The 13341-nt window shown below is 50.8% G+C and overlaps 1 protein-coding gene across 1 annotated transcript in view; it reads left to right on the forward strand.

Moving 5' to 3' along the window:
- Positions 1–13341, forward strand: part of SNRNP200 (small nuclear ribonucleoprotein U5 subunit 200) — a 983530-nt gene that overhangs the window by 935584 nt on the left and 34605 nt on the right. The gene's annotated exons all lie outside the window — the stretch shown is intronic.

The raw sequence follows: 13341 nt of genomic DNA on the forward strand, positions 1-13341 counted from the left end.
GCCCCCAGCCAATGACTGCCCTCTACCTAAGCCCCTCCTCTGGCAGCCATCTTCAGATTTTTACCGCACGTTCAAGTGTTGGGAGTCCTTGTTCTATAACTCTCAGGCTTTTACTGCGTTTGTGATTTTTCCTAGTTTGTTCTAATTTTTGTTGGTCAATCAAGCCTCAAGCTCCATCGATCCATCATCCGACTAACGGGGACCCGTTTTTCAGAACTTTCTATGCCCCTCAAGGGCGATCTTTCATTGAATTCCCTTCTTGGAGGATTCCAGAAGATTCTTGGAGGCTTACGCCGCGTGGACATGACTGTAGATAGAGGAAACTTGACGCCTCTGTTCAGGATTTGCCTGGGATGTGGCCTACAGAACATTTTCCTGGACGATGGGCACTCCCTGTGCCTCTGCCTGCATACCGACCAGACGCACGTGGAGGAGGCCTGTGCGTTCTGCAAGCATATGGTGACCCGCACCATGAAGGACCATCGCGAGTGGCTGAGCAAGTGTCTCCAGTTGGGTGAGCCCTGGTCACCCAGCTGAAAGAAGAAATCCGAGCGTTTTTCTAAGATCTTTGAGGGCACGTTGGCGACCGGGACTTGACAGAAGGCAAAGTACTGCGAGTCTGGGAGCGCCGTTGGGGCGGGCTCCTCAACGGCCTGGGCGGGGCGCAGCATCTCCGGCACCCACGACCACGAGCCAAGGGTCTGGCTCGGCAAAGAAGAGGAAGTCGGAACACCTGGGTTGGGGCAGGCTCCTCGGCGAACAGGGCGGGCGCAGCATCTCTGGCACGCTCGACCACGAGCCAAGGGTCCGGCTCGGCGAAGAAGAGGAAGTCTGAACACCTGGGTAAGCTTCTGGAGAAGCCCCAGTCAGCTCCGATGGAGAAGGCCAAAGGGGAGCGTGGCGCTGACCCTCCCCCCACGGTGAAGGCCTCTGGCACAACCAAGGTCGTGAAGGCCCAGGTTCACCCGGCAAAAACCTCCATTGAAGGAGTGGTGGCATCCCTGGCCGTTGATACAGGTTCGCAGGAAACTAATTTCCCTGCCGGCCAGGAGGGAATAATCTTTTCTGCCCACAGAGAAGACACCGGTGAAGACTATGCCGGTCACCTCCCCGAGACAGTCTCCCCTGACGGAGAAAAAGGGGATTCGGGGGGAGGCACAGTAGTCCTGCAAGGCACGGACATCTCCTCCGAGGAGGAGCTTGCTGTTCTTAAAACCGTCTTGGATGAAAAGTGCATCCAGGCCAGGTCCTACAGGAGGGACCACTACGAGGCAGATGTGGAGAGTAGCGAAGATACTGACGAGAAGGCGCTGGGCGGCCAGGAGCCGGAGGACGCTACGCCACTGCCGCCGTCCCCCCCGTTGCAGCCACCTCCGGCGGACATTTCGGTGGACATCCTTCAGGCTTTGCACACCCTGTGCTCCGAGGTTCGGACAAGGATGCCCCTGTCGCCGGTGGGAGACCCCGCGGCACCTGGGTCGTCAGGTGAACCCCTGCATAAGAAGAGAGTTCGCCCTCCACCTCCTTAACATCCCTCCCCTCCACCGAGGGATGAGACGGAACCGTATACGGCGCGACGGGTACGGGCGACTACGGCGGAGTGGATCTCCCGCCACCCAGAGCCTCGCCACCTGATGAGATTGGCTCGTTTCATGCCATGATCTCGAGGGCCTCGGAGTTGTTCCAACTGACTCCTGCGGAGAAGGAAGGCTTCCTGTACCAGCGCAGGGAAGCCAAGAGAAAAGATTGTGCTGTCAATGCCGCTGTTGGACGACCTTTGGAACGATGGAATGTCCCTCATGAAGAACCCGTCCTCGGCCCTGGCGAAGAGGTACCAGTACGAGAAAAAGTACAGGGTGCCGGACTCTGCACCCAAGTACTTGAGATCACAGCCTTCCCCGGATTCGGTGGTCACGGCGTCGGCTAGGAAGAAGTCTGCGGGTTCGTCTGCGTCGAAGTGTCCTGCCCCCCCCAGACAGCGAGGGAAAGAAGCTGGACTCCATGGGGCAAGTCATCTCGTCTGCAGCGACGACCATCAAGGCGGCCAACGCCCTTGCCATTGTAGCTCGTTACGACAGGGAGCTCTGGTTCAAGATCGCTCCCCTCCTGGAATTCCTTCCCGACGACAAGAGAGCGAAGCGCTGGAGATTCTACAGGAAGGCTAGGTGGCATCGGACCATGCCATCACAGTGGCCACAGTCGACACCGACACAGGGTTCCGCAAGATGGGCAATGGCATTTTCCTTTGTTGGCGGGATTGGTTGAAGGCCACTAACTTCCGCCACGATGTGCAGTCGAGGGTGTTGGACATGCCCTTCGACAGGGATAACTTGTTTGGCAAGACTGTGGATGAGTCTCTTCAGGCCATCAAGGCGGATACTGAGACGGTGCGCGCTTTGGGCACGCTTCAGCAGCGACGGCCGTCCTTTCGGACCTCCGGAGGAAAGTCCCAAGGTTCCTCCAAAGGCTTCGTGGATTCTCATCCTACCGTCAACCGTCCCGCTCTTCGACCGAGGAGGCCTACAGGGGCTGCAGCAAGCCGTCGTCGCCAAGTTCGGCCAGGCGGCGCCTCCACAGCGAAGCAGGACTGAACCGGCTGGGACGTCGGGGGCCCCCACCTGCACACTCCGGTGGGAGGCCGGCTGGCAAACTTCGTCGGCGTGTGGAAGACCATCTCCACTGACCGTTGGGCGCTGGACGCGCTGGCCCACCGACACACTCTGGAGTTCCAACGGAAATGTCCATGTATACCACCCGTGGCTAGACAGGAAAACCACGTCCCTCAGCTTCTGCTGGAGGTACAGGCCATGCTGAGGAAGGGCGCGATAGAACGCGTCCCAAAGAGGCTCTGGGGCTCCAGAGTGTACTCTGTACTTCCTCGTCAAGGAGAAGACGGGCGTTTGGAGACCCATCCTGGACCTCTGCAGCCTGAACGAGTACATCAGATCCCAGAAGTTGCGGATGGTCACCCTTCAGCACGTGCTAGGACAGCTGGAAGAAGGGGATTTCCTGTCGTCGCCGGATTTGGAGGATGCTTACTTTCACATCCACAAAGAACACCACAAATTCCTCCGCTTCGTGGTTCAAGGGCAGCACTATCAGTTAAAGGCCCTTCCCTTGTGACTAATGTCGGCGCCAAGGGTCTTCACGAAGTGTCTGGCGCCAGTGGCTGCGCAACTGCACCTGCGAGGAATCCATGTTTACCTCTACCTGGACGACTGGCTCATGCGAGGGAGACTGCCGTCACTCACATGACGGAAACCGTCTAGCTGCTGACAGAGCTGGGGTTCTCTGTGAACTATGCAAAGTCTTGCTTGGTGCCATCGCAGGACGCTCTGTTTCTGGAGTTTCAACTCAACACAGTGTTGTGCCTAGCGTCTCCGTCGGAGGAAAGGATAGCGGTCATCCTGGGCAATGTGCAATGGCTGTTGACCCTGAAGATCGCAAGGGTGAGGTCCATCAAAGTCCCTTCTCGGCATGATGTCGTCATGCATATACCTCGTTCGACTGTGCAGGCTGCGGATGCAGCCACTGCAAGAGTACCTCGACGCCCGTTGGATCCAGTTATCGGGAAGCTTCGAGGACAAGATCTCTCTCGACGAGATGTTCCGTCGAGCGATTCGCTGGTGGGGGGGGGTCCGCGCGCATCTGTCGACGGGCACGTACTACCAGACCCCATCTCATCAGGAGACGGTCATCACAGACACGCCCTCCCTGGAAGGATGGGGCGTGCACACCGGAGATCTCCACGCAAGAGGCCTGTTGCTGCCTGAGGAGAAGTCATTGCATACCAACATTCTGGAGCTACAGGCAGTATTTTGGCCCCTCAAGTCCTTCCTTCCGTCTCTCAAAGGCAAGGTGTTACGGGTCTTCACAGACAAAACCACCGCAATGTTCTACATCCGGAAGCAGGGGGGCACCAGATCCCCAGCACTCTCCAGAGAGGCACAGGACCTTTGGCACTGGGCCGTGGCACAGGAGATATTCCTCATCCCGTTTCATCTGGCGGGAGTGAAGAACATCATCGCTGACTCCCTCAGCTGGGAACTGCGCTCGTGCCACAAGTGGGAGCTTCGGCAGGATCAAGTGGATCTTCTGTTCCGACGATGGGGCAATCCCCACATCGATCTATTTGCGACGGCGACGAACACCAAGTGCCGGAGGTTCCCCAGCAGCTTTCCCCAGCCAGGAAGCATGGGAGATGCGTTCTCTTTCCCCTGCGGTGGCCTGTTTCTCTATGCGTTCCCGCTGTTGCTTCTACGACTCATCAATCAACTCAGACGGTCCCGGTGCAGGATGATCCTTGTCGCACTGGCGTGGCCGAGACAAATATGGTACCCGGACCTTCTGGACTTTTCAACGTCCCCTCCAGTCAGGCTTCCGGCGGACGCAGATCTGCTCGCCAGGGAAGGAGGCGCGATTCTGCACCACGACCTAGGGTCGCTGAACTTGCAGGCATGGCTCCTGCAGCACTAGAGTTTGGAGGATACAAGATCCCGGTGGACTGCAAGGAGGTACTCGCCAAGGCCAGGGCTTAGTTTACACTGAAGTGATACAGACATAAATGGAAGAGGTTTACCGTCTGGTGCCGTGCACAGAAGATAAACTCTCTACGGATTATAGCCACTCGGGTGCTGCCGTACTTGCTGTCGCTGGCCAAAGCGCGGCTGGCGCACGCTTCCATCAAGATTCATTTGGCGGCTATCTCCTGCTACACCAGAACTCCATGGTGGTTGTCGCTGTGGTCGCACCGCCTGGTCCTGAGTTAATGAAAGGACTTTTATGCTCGTTCTCGCCGGTGAAGGCTCCGGCCCTGGTGTGGGAACTCAATGTGGTGCTGACTAGGCTCATGGGTCCTCCATTCGAGCCTACGCATTCGACGCCGCTGAAATTTCTATCGTGGAAAACAGCGTTTCTTGGCCCATCCCCTCCGCACGACGAGTGGGAGAGATCCAGGCCCTCTCCTGTAAACCTCTGTACTTAACATTTCACGAAACAAGGGTGGTGCTGCGGACGCACCCCTCCTTCATGCCCAAGGTGCCGTCGGACTTCCATCTCAACAAGCCCTTGGTGTTACCGGTTTTCTTCCCATCGCCGGCTGAGGAGACTTTGCACTCGCTGGATGTGGCTAGAGCGCTGAAGTTCTATGTGGACCGCACAAAGAGTTTTTGGAAGACATCACCGCTTTTTGTGAACTTTGGTCCTGTGAACCAAGGGAAGGCCCTCTCCAAGGCTTCCATTTCCAGGTGGCTCTCCGGCTCCATCACCCATTGTCACCGGTTGGCAAACTGACCGTTGCCTGGCCGTCCGAGAGCCCATTTGACCAGAGCAATCGCTGCAACTAGGGCGTTCCTGTCTGGTGTGCCCCTGCTGGACATCTACAGGGCTGCTACGTGGAGGTCGACACACACCTTCACAAGATTCTACTGCATCGATTCCAGGGTGGAGTCCAGAGTCTGATAAGCAGTGCTGCGCAACCTGTTCGCTTGAAGGTGAGCCTGGTGAGGAGGTAAAAGATGCTTAATGTTGAGTTGTTGAGATGCTTAATGTTGAGCCTTGCCACCTCCCGTGGTTGTGCATGTGTGTACTGCTATGTATTCTTGTATTCATGAGCATGTGAATCCATGCCAGACCCCATGCTGGAGAAGGAACAAGTTACTTGCCTGTAACTGTTATTCTCCAGCATGGGTCTGGCATGGATTCACATGTGAACCCTCCTGTCTACCCCTCTGTGGCTCTTCGCTTGGTCCTACTGCCACTTTACGTGCTACCAAATCTGAAGATGGCTGCCAGAGGAGGGGCTTAGGTAGAGGGCAGTCATTGGCTGGGGCAGTATGACCCACAGACCAGTGATTGGTTGTTAGGAGAAAGACAGTTCAGAAGTGAAATTGATTTTTTTCTTTACTGAGGATTCCCAGCCTGATGACGGGGAACATTCATGAGCATGTGAATCCATGCCAGACCCATGCTGGAGAACAAGAGTTACAGGTAAGTAACTTGTTCCGTCCTCACTCTTGTCCCCACGACCGAGGCACAGGAACAGGATCTGCAGAGCCACACAGCAACATAAGCCAGGTGGAACCATTTCTTCTAACCAAAGGTACTGTACAGTCTAAGAGAACGTACCTCTTGTCTTGTAGCCATACTTGTTCTCAGTTGAGACTGGTCTTGGTTGTCTCTGTAGAGTTGCTTGCATCTTCTACTTCTCACAAGCCTCACAGCTTGTGGCCCTACACTGATCCAACTTTTTCTACCAGAAGACTCCTAAAACATTGTGCAAGACGTGTACTTACCTACAAGAAGTGCTTCAGCTCACCTAGACCTTTGCCCAATTGACTTTGGTCTGGCTCCCTGAATGACTCTTCTCTCCTCTGATTGTGTGTTTACCTTCCTTCTGGAAAGGTTTAACTTGCTCTGCATTAGGGGGTTCAAAAGTACTTACCTGTTTCAGAATATTTGTGTGATCTCCTTCTATTCTAATAACCCTTTTCTTTGACATGCTCTTAAGTATTGCTCCAAATGCAACACTAATATATTAATGTCCACGGTGTCCTAGCTATTTAAGTAACCTGAGGGTGTAGGAAGTGTTTGTGTGCCATCCGAAAACGGTACTTGCTGATTTAGAGAAATTGAGTGTATTTTTGGAGTGTATTTGTGTTACTATTATATTGCCCCTTCTGAAGAAGGCTTATTCAAACTGACTGTTAAATAAATTAATAATTGTTTAATCAAAAAGCCTTGTGTGTAAGAGTTTATTTGGATGCTTGTCGCTGTGAATATCTCTGTAAATAAATGAGGGGTCAATGTGAGCTAATAGGGGAGTTACACAGGGATTCACAGTGACAAGTATTGAAATAAACACTTACACTCCAGGTTTCTTGAATAAACAATTATTAATTTATCAGTCAAAATAAGCCACCTACAGAAGGGAGCAATATAAAAGCAACACACAAATGCTCTTCAAAGACTGTACACTCTTAGTTTCTAAATCAGTAAAGACCCTTTTGGGATGGTCCACAGTCTCAACCTACTCCCTCAGGTGACTTCAATAGCTAGGATGCTGGGGACAATATCTTACGGTTGCATTTAGAATACAGTTAGAAATTGGTTAAAGGAAAAGGGTTATCGGAACAAACAAGAGACCACAAATATTCTCAAGCAGGCCAATACATTTGGATCCCCTAAACAGAGTCAATCAGTATACCAGGCTAAGCCAAAGTCAATGAACTAAAGTCTTATATGGGCTGAAGCACTTCTGGTAGGTAAGTAGAAAAGTCTTTGCACAATGTTTTAGAAGTCTTTGAAGAAAAGAAGTATCAAATGTAGGGCCACAAGCTGATTAGATTTGTGAGTAGTAGAAGATGCAAGCAACTCTACAGCAAAAGGTAAGTGCCTTTAGACTTTGTACAGTACCTTTGAATCGAAGAAAAAGTGCAGCAGATGACTTCTGTTCCTGTGCAGCTCTGCAGATCTCACTGTTCCTGGGCCTCAGTCGTGGGGACAAGAGGGAGGACTTCTGGGGACTCCTGCAATGGGATGGTCACAGCTCGCAACCGGCAATCTTCAAATCAGTGCCTGTTCAGTGTTTCAGCTCCTCGCGTCTACCGCAAATAGCAACACTGTGGTTCCTGGCTGTCGAGATGGACTTTCCTTGCTTCTGGGGTCCCACACTCTGTTGAGGGGGCTCAGGCTCGATCAGTCCTGCTTCCTGGGAGTCCGGAGGATCTTCCTGGAGGTCTTGGCCAACTTAAAAGCAATGCACACAATCTGATCCTCTTCCTGGCGTTTCGGTTTCCCGCAGCAACTCTGTGGAAATGCAACCAGCTCCGAGAGAATGTCCAGGTGGCTTACTTTGGAGTTGATTGGTCCCACCAACTCAAGGGGTGAAGTCATCCTTGCAGGGGCTTCTCTGTCGATACGAATTTCGAGTTTCAGCACAGCAGCAGGGCTTCACCAGGCAAACCAACGGTCCAGGAGTTGCAGCAGCGTCCTCTTCAGTTCTTCTTCGGTTCCTTCGTCCAGTAGTCGACTCTGCCTTCCAAGCCAAAAGCCTTGCCTTTTATTCAGTTGTCTCCCATTGATTCCAGTCTAGCTGTCAGTCGCCCAGCCAGGTAGCTATCCTTGCCAGACATTCAGCCGGCCAATCATCACAGAGTGCATTTGGGTCTCATGGAAGACTCAGCACAGGGAGTTTCGGGCACCTCCCTCACTTCCTGCCCACCGCAGACACTCGGGCACCAGAAGCGGTCTTCAGTCCTGAACCCTGCCAAAGGTGAATGAACAAAGGAACCAAACTAGGTTTGGCGCGCAGAGCAAATCTCTAGAAGGACCTTTCCACAAAGAAATGGCGAAAAAAGACGACCAGGACTTATTTAAACAAAGGGGGCTCAGACGCCACCTTGAAAAACATGGCTCCCGCGATTTAACAGTACCATGTTCGCAGTCTGGAAAAGTCATGGTAGTTTGTTGTAAAACCACTGCCACCAGCCATTTCGATAGGAATGGGTAGCATTTGACTGCTACATGATTATCTAGACACAGGGGATACTAAGTAACCCCTCCAGCACTCTATTGTAAGATGGGGTGTTCTGGGTCTAGGAATTTAAAGACTAGTAAGGTCAATTTCACTTTAGTTTATCCCAGAGAAGGTATTTAAACCTTGGGAAAGCCTGAAAAGGTTTCCCTGTGTCACTGCACTGAGGGTGCTGTGTGACACAAATGAAAAAAGGATGCCCATGCAGTTGTTTAAACTCCATAACCAAAAGAAATGAACACAGAAAACAACGGAATTAAAAAATTCAAAGTCCCAAAGTTTAGCAAAAGAGCTAGAGGGCTCTAAGGTAGAGAGGAATTGGCACATTTTGAGAATTCTCCCTAACACTATCCTTGGCCAATGCCGGACTGATGCACACGTCCATCCAAGTACATGTGGCGGCTATCTCCCGTTACACCAGGTCTCCAGGAAGATCTTCACTTTGGTCTCATCGACTCGCCAATGAGTTCCTCAAAGAACTGTTTCGATCTTTGCCGCCGATGAAGGCTCCTGCCCGACGTGGGAACTCAACGTGATGCTGACGAGGCTCATGGGGCCCCGCTTCGAGCCTATGTATCAGGCTTCTCTCCAGTTCCTCTGGTGGAAAACGGCTTTCTTTGTGGCCATCACCTCTGCCAGGAGAGTGTGTGAGATCCAGGCCCTATCCTGCAAACAGCCATATCTGACTTTCCACGAATCAAGGGTGGTGCTGCAGACGCACCCCTGTTTCATGCCGAAGGTTCCATTGGAATACCACCTCAATGAGTTTTTGGTGTTACCTGTGGTTTTCCCAAAGCCTTCGTCACCATCTGAAAGGGCCTTACACTCGCTGGACGGACGTTGCTCGTGCCCTTAAGTTCTACATGATACGCACAGTGTTTTCGGAAGACTTCTCAACTGTTCGTGGACTTTGGTCCTGTGAACCATGGGAAGGCCTTGGCCAAGGCTTCCATCTTAAGGTGGCCCTCCGGCTGCATCATGCACTGTCGTCGGTTGGCGAACCACCGGCTGTCCCAGAGCCCCCTCCTCCAGAGTGATCACTGCAACAACTGCATTCCTGTCTGGTGTGCCCCTGCTGGACATCTGCAGGGCTGCTACATGGAGGTCCACGCACACCTTCACAAATTTCTACTGCGTCTAAAGGGATTCAAAGTAAGAGTCCGCCATGCAGTGCTACGCAACCTGTTCACTTGAGTTGAGTCTGTTCCAGAGGTGAGAGTTAATTGCTTCTTTTGAGCCTTGCCACCTACCGTGGTTGTGTAATGTTGTACTGCTATGTATTCATTATTCATGAGCATGTGAATCCATGCCAGACACCATGCTGGAGAAGGAACAAGTTACTTACCTGTAACTATTGTTCTCCAGCATGGGTCTGGCATGGATTCCCATGCAAACATACCCTCCGACTCCTGCGGTTTTTCTTGGTCATACTGCCTCATTACGTGCTTAACAAATCTGAAGATGGCTGCCAGAGCAGGGGCTTATGGAGAAGACAGTCATTGGATGCGGGCAGTATAACCCAGGGGACAGTGATTGGTTTACAGGAGAAATATAGTTTGTAAGTGAAAGGTAAACTGTTTTTTCTATTACCAAGGATTCCTTGCCTGACGCCGGGGAATATTCATGAGCATTTGAAACCATGCCAGACCCATGCTGGAGAACAATAGTTACAGTTAAGTAACTTATTCCTTGTATCCTTTCTGTTTCTGCTTTGTGAGCTTTTCGCTACTGGAATATTATCCCTGTCGAATCCTTTTTTTATTCAGGTTCATTTCTGGTTCGACTTTAGTGACTAGTGCTTTGTTTCCTGAATTCAAATGTGCATTACCTTTTTACTGGGGTTTCATAGGGACGTCTTTGTATCATTCTTGTCGGTACCATCCTTTGGTACTGCTAAAGCAAATCAAATATCTATGAAGTTATTACCCCAATGTAAGTAATAGCCTTCCAGATCTTAGGAGGGGACATCTCTCCAGATAATTGCCCATCCCAACTTCTGGCCATCTTCTTTGCTTCACGCTATAACTTGGGTTCGGCAATCCTGGAACAATGACGCTTCCCTTAATCTATATGGATTAGGTGTTTAACAAACCCATCTGTTTTATTGCCTTTGTTTTCTGCTAAGAACTGTTAATGTTAAAGGACATTTTTACCACGCACTATCACCACCGGAGTGGTCCCCTGGCGCTCTGGCGGCTCTGAAAGAGGAGGGGGGAGGTTGAGTTATTGGGAGGAAGTAGGAAAAGTGCAAGAGAGCAGTGATGTGCTGTTGGCAGCCTCAGCCCGGTGGGTCCGTTGGCTGGACCTGGGGTGTTTGCGGCCGGTAGTCGTTGTGTAATGTTGTGAGGGTCTGTGTGTTTTTGTTTTGTTGTTGCAATGTAGTGAAGTTTGTGCAGTTTGTGTTGTAGGTTTTGGTTGTGTTTGGTTTAGTTTGAGAGGTGTACGCAGAAGGGGAAGTTGTTAGTACAGTTGGTTAGTTTGCGTCTCTAGCCTGAATTAAGGCGCTTGGTTTGCGTGGTCTCCCCTGATGCGGCTCTGTCCTGATCTGGGTCCCACTGGCATACAAGGTTCCTTACTCCTCTGGCCCCCACCTCTAGCATGCTCTCTCTTAGCCCCCCCCCCTATCCTCCCTTCCTACTCCTGTGGCCAGTGCGCCTGCCAATGTCAACATCTCAGGTAGTGTGGTGATTGCCAATATCTTGACAATTCCACAACACTGTGGTACCTGGCGGTAACTAAGGGGCGGGCGAAAGTGTTGGTGGTATTGTCTGGGGTAGTTGACTCAGTCTCCGTGCGTGTCGCCTGTGTTCCAGTCTATCCGGTGTCACCCGTCCAGGTCCCGTGGGAGCTACCCTGTCGGGTCAGGGATGTCCGTGTCCTTTCCAGTTTAGTCATCCTTATTCCAGGTTTGGTTTTCAGATTTAGTCTGGTGTTGAAGAGCTAGGTCTTTAGTGATTTACTGAATCTTAGGTGATCTTCAGTGTTTCGTATTTCTTTTGGGATGTTGTTCCAAGTTTTTGCAGCTAGGTGGTAGAATGAGGTGCCTCCAAGTTTTTTCTTAAGGTATGGTTTGAGTTCCAGGCGGATTTCATTGTAATCTTGTACAGAATCCACTGCTCTTTACTTTATTGAACTTATAATGCGCAGCAATGGACCCATAGGCATGATGGCGCAGACCAGACAGACGCATGGAACATAAACGGGGGGTCAGCCAGACAGAAGGGGCAAAAGCCAAGAAGTTTAGTCAAACAACCAGGTTTTTAACTTTTTCTTGAAAAGCTCTAGTTTTGTTTCCAGCCTAAGATCCAACAGCATGCTGTTCCAAGCCGCCGGTGCCACTATGGCAAAAGCTCCTTTTTCCGCCCTTTTGGATTTGCTACTTGGAATCATTAGCCTTTTTCTCTCATTTGATCTGACTGATCGGGAGTTGGTCTTCATTCAAATAACAGGGCATAATACCCAAAAGGCTCTTAAAAGTGATCGGGAAAAGGCGATAACGAATTCTCGCCTCCACATGGAGCAGGTCCAAAGTTCTTCTGGCTGGCGTGACGTGGTCCCGTCTTGCTAAACCCGTGACAACCCTCACAGCCCTGTTTTGGATTAACTGGAGCTAGTTTATCTCAGTTTTACTAATGCCAGTCGGTATACTACAGCAATAGTCCATTTTTGCACCTACTATGGCTCTTGCTGGCGTTTTCGCATTAGATCATGGGTCGCAAATGTGCAGTCTTAGATAGTAGGCGGCTCCAGAGACCACACTCCCCACGTGAGCCTTCATGGAGAGGTGCTGGTCCAGGATGACCCCAAGGGACTTTACATTCTTGAGGGTATCGATATTTACTCCTCCAAGTTGGACATTTCTATACCGAGGGTCCAGCTTGGAGATCAAACTAGGAGACCCCACAGTCATCAGTTCCGTCTTGGACCTGTTCAAAGCCAGTCCATTCATGACCATCCAATTTTCGATACATGTTTATGCTTTATTTATCCGGTCATCTTGTGCGTGATCACCGGTCCGGGGAATGATGCATTGCGTGTCATCCGCAAAATTTGTAAACCAGATACCTTCTTGCTCAAGCATCGCAAAGAATGGGGCTGTAAAGATGCTATAGAAACAAGGAGAAAGACTTGCTCCTTGCAGAACTCCATATTCAATCGGCACCGTAGACGCTTCAGCAATTTCCGAGCAAACACAGCTGACCAGGTTCTGAAGAAAAGAGGCTACCCAGCGGGAAGCCTCAGGAGAAAATGCTGCCACTTTTTCAAGCCTGGTGACCAACAACGTATGGTCAACCAGGTTTAAAGCGGCGACCAGAGAACTGGAGAACAGACTAGCATGTTCCTGTCAATATAACACAAAGGTTCTGGACATTTCCCCAGTTCTGGTCCCTCTCAGTTCTTTATTTTGTTTGTCATACATGGTCTGAAACGTAGAGTATATTCAGAAAAATTGGCTCTGAAGTCCTGCCCAGTGTGATGTGTGCCAAATGTGCGTTATGCAACATCTATCTTAATTTGAGTATTGCTGATAAAGGTGGTTGCTGGACTAAGGCTATGCTGTGGGTGCTCATTCGTTTTCCATTAGCACTAAATATAACTCTGTTCAGTATTAAAAACCAAGCTTGTCTTGTGTTTTTCTTGGTTGGTTGATCTAATGCATGTAGCACTCTAGGCCCGATTCCACTAAATGTTGTGACCCTATCTCAATCTTCCAGTCTTTGGAGTATCTCCATTATCTCTTAGAAGAATTCAGTTCCTGATCTTTTTAAATGGTTGTAGGTGTACACACCAATTTATTTTCCTTTCTG

The sequence above is a fragment of the Ambystoma mexicanum genome, chromosome 10 (assembly GCF_040938575.1).
Source record: "Ambystoma mexicanum isolate Mex_15411 chromosome 10, UKY_AmexF1_1, whole genome shotgun sequence".
NCBI classification, from domain to species: domain Eukaryota; kingdom Metazoa; phylum Chordata; class Amphibia; order Caudata; family Ambystomatidae; genus Ambystoma; species Ambystoma mexicanum.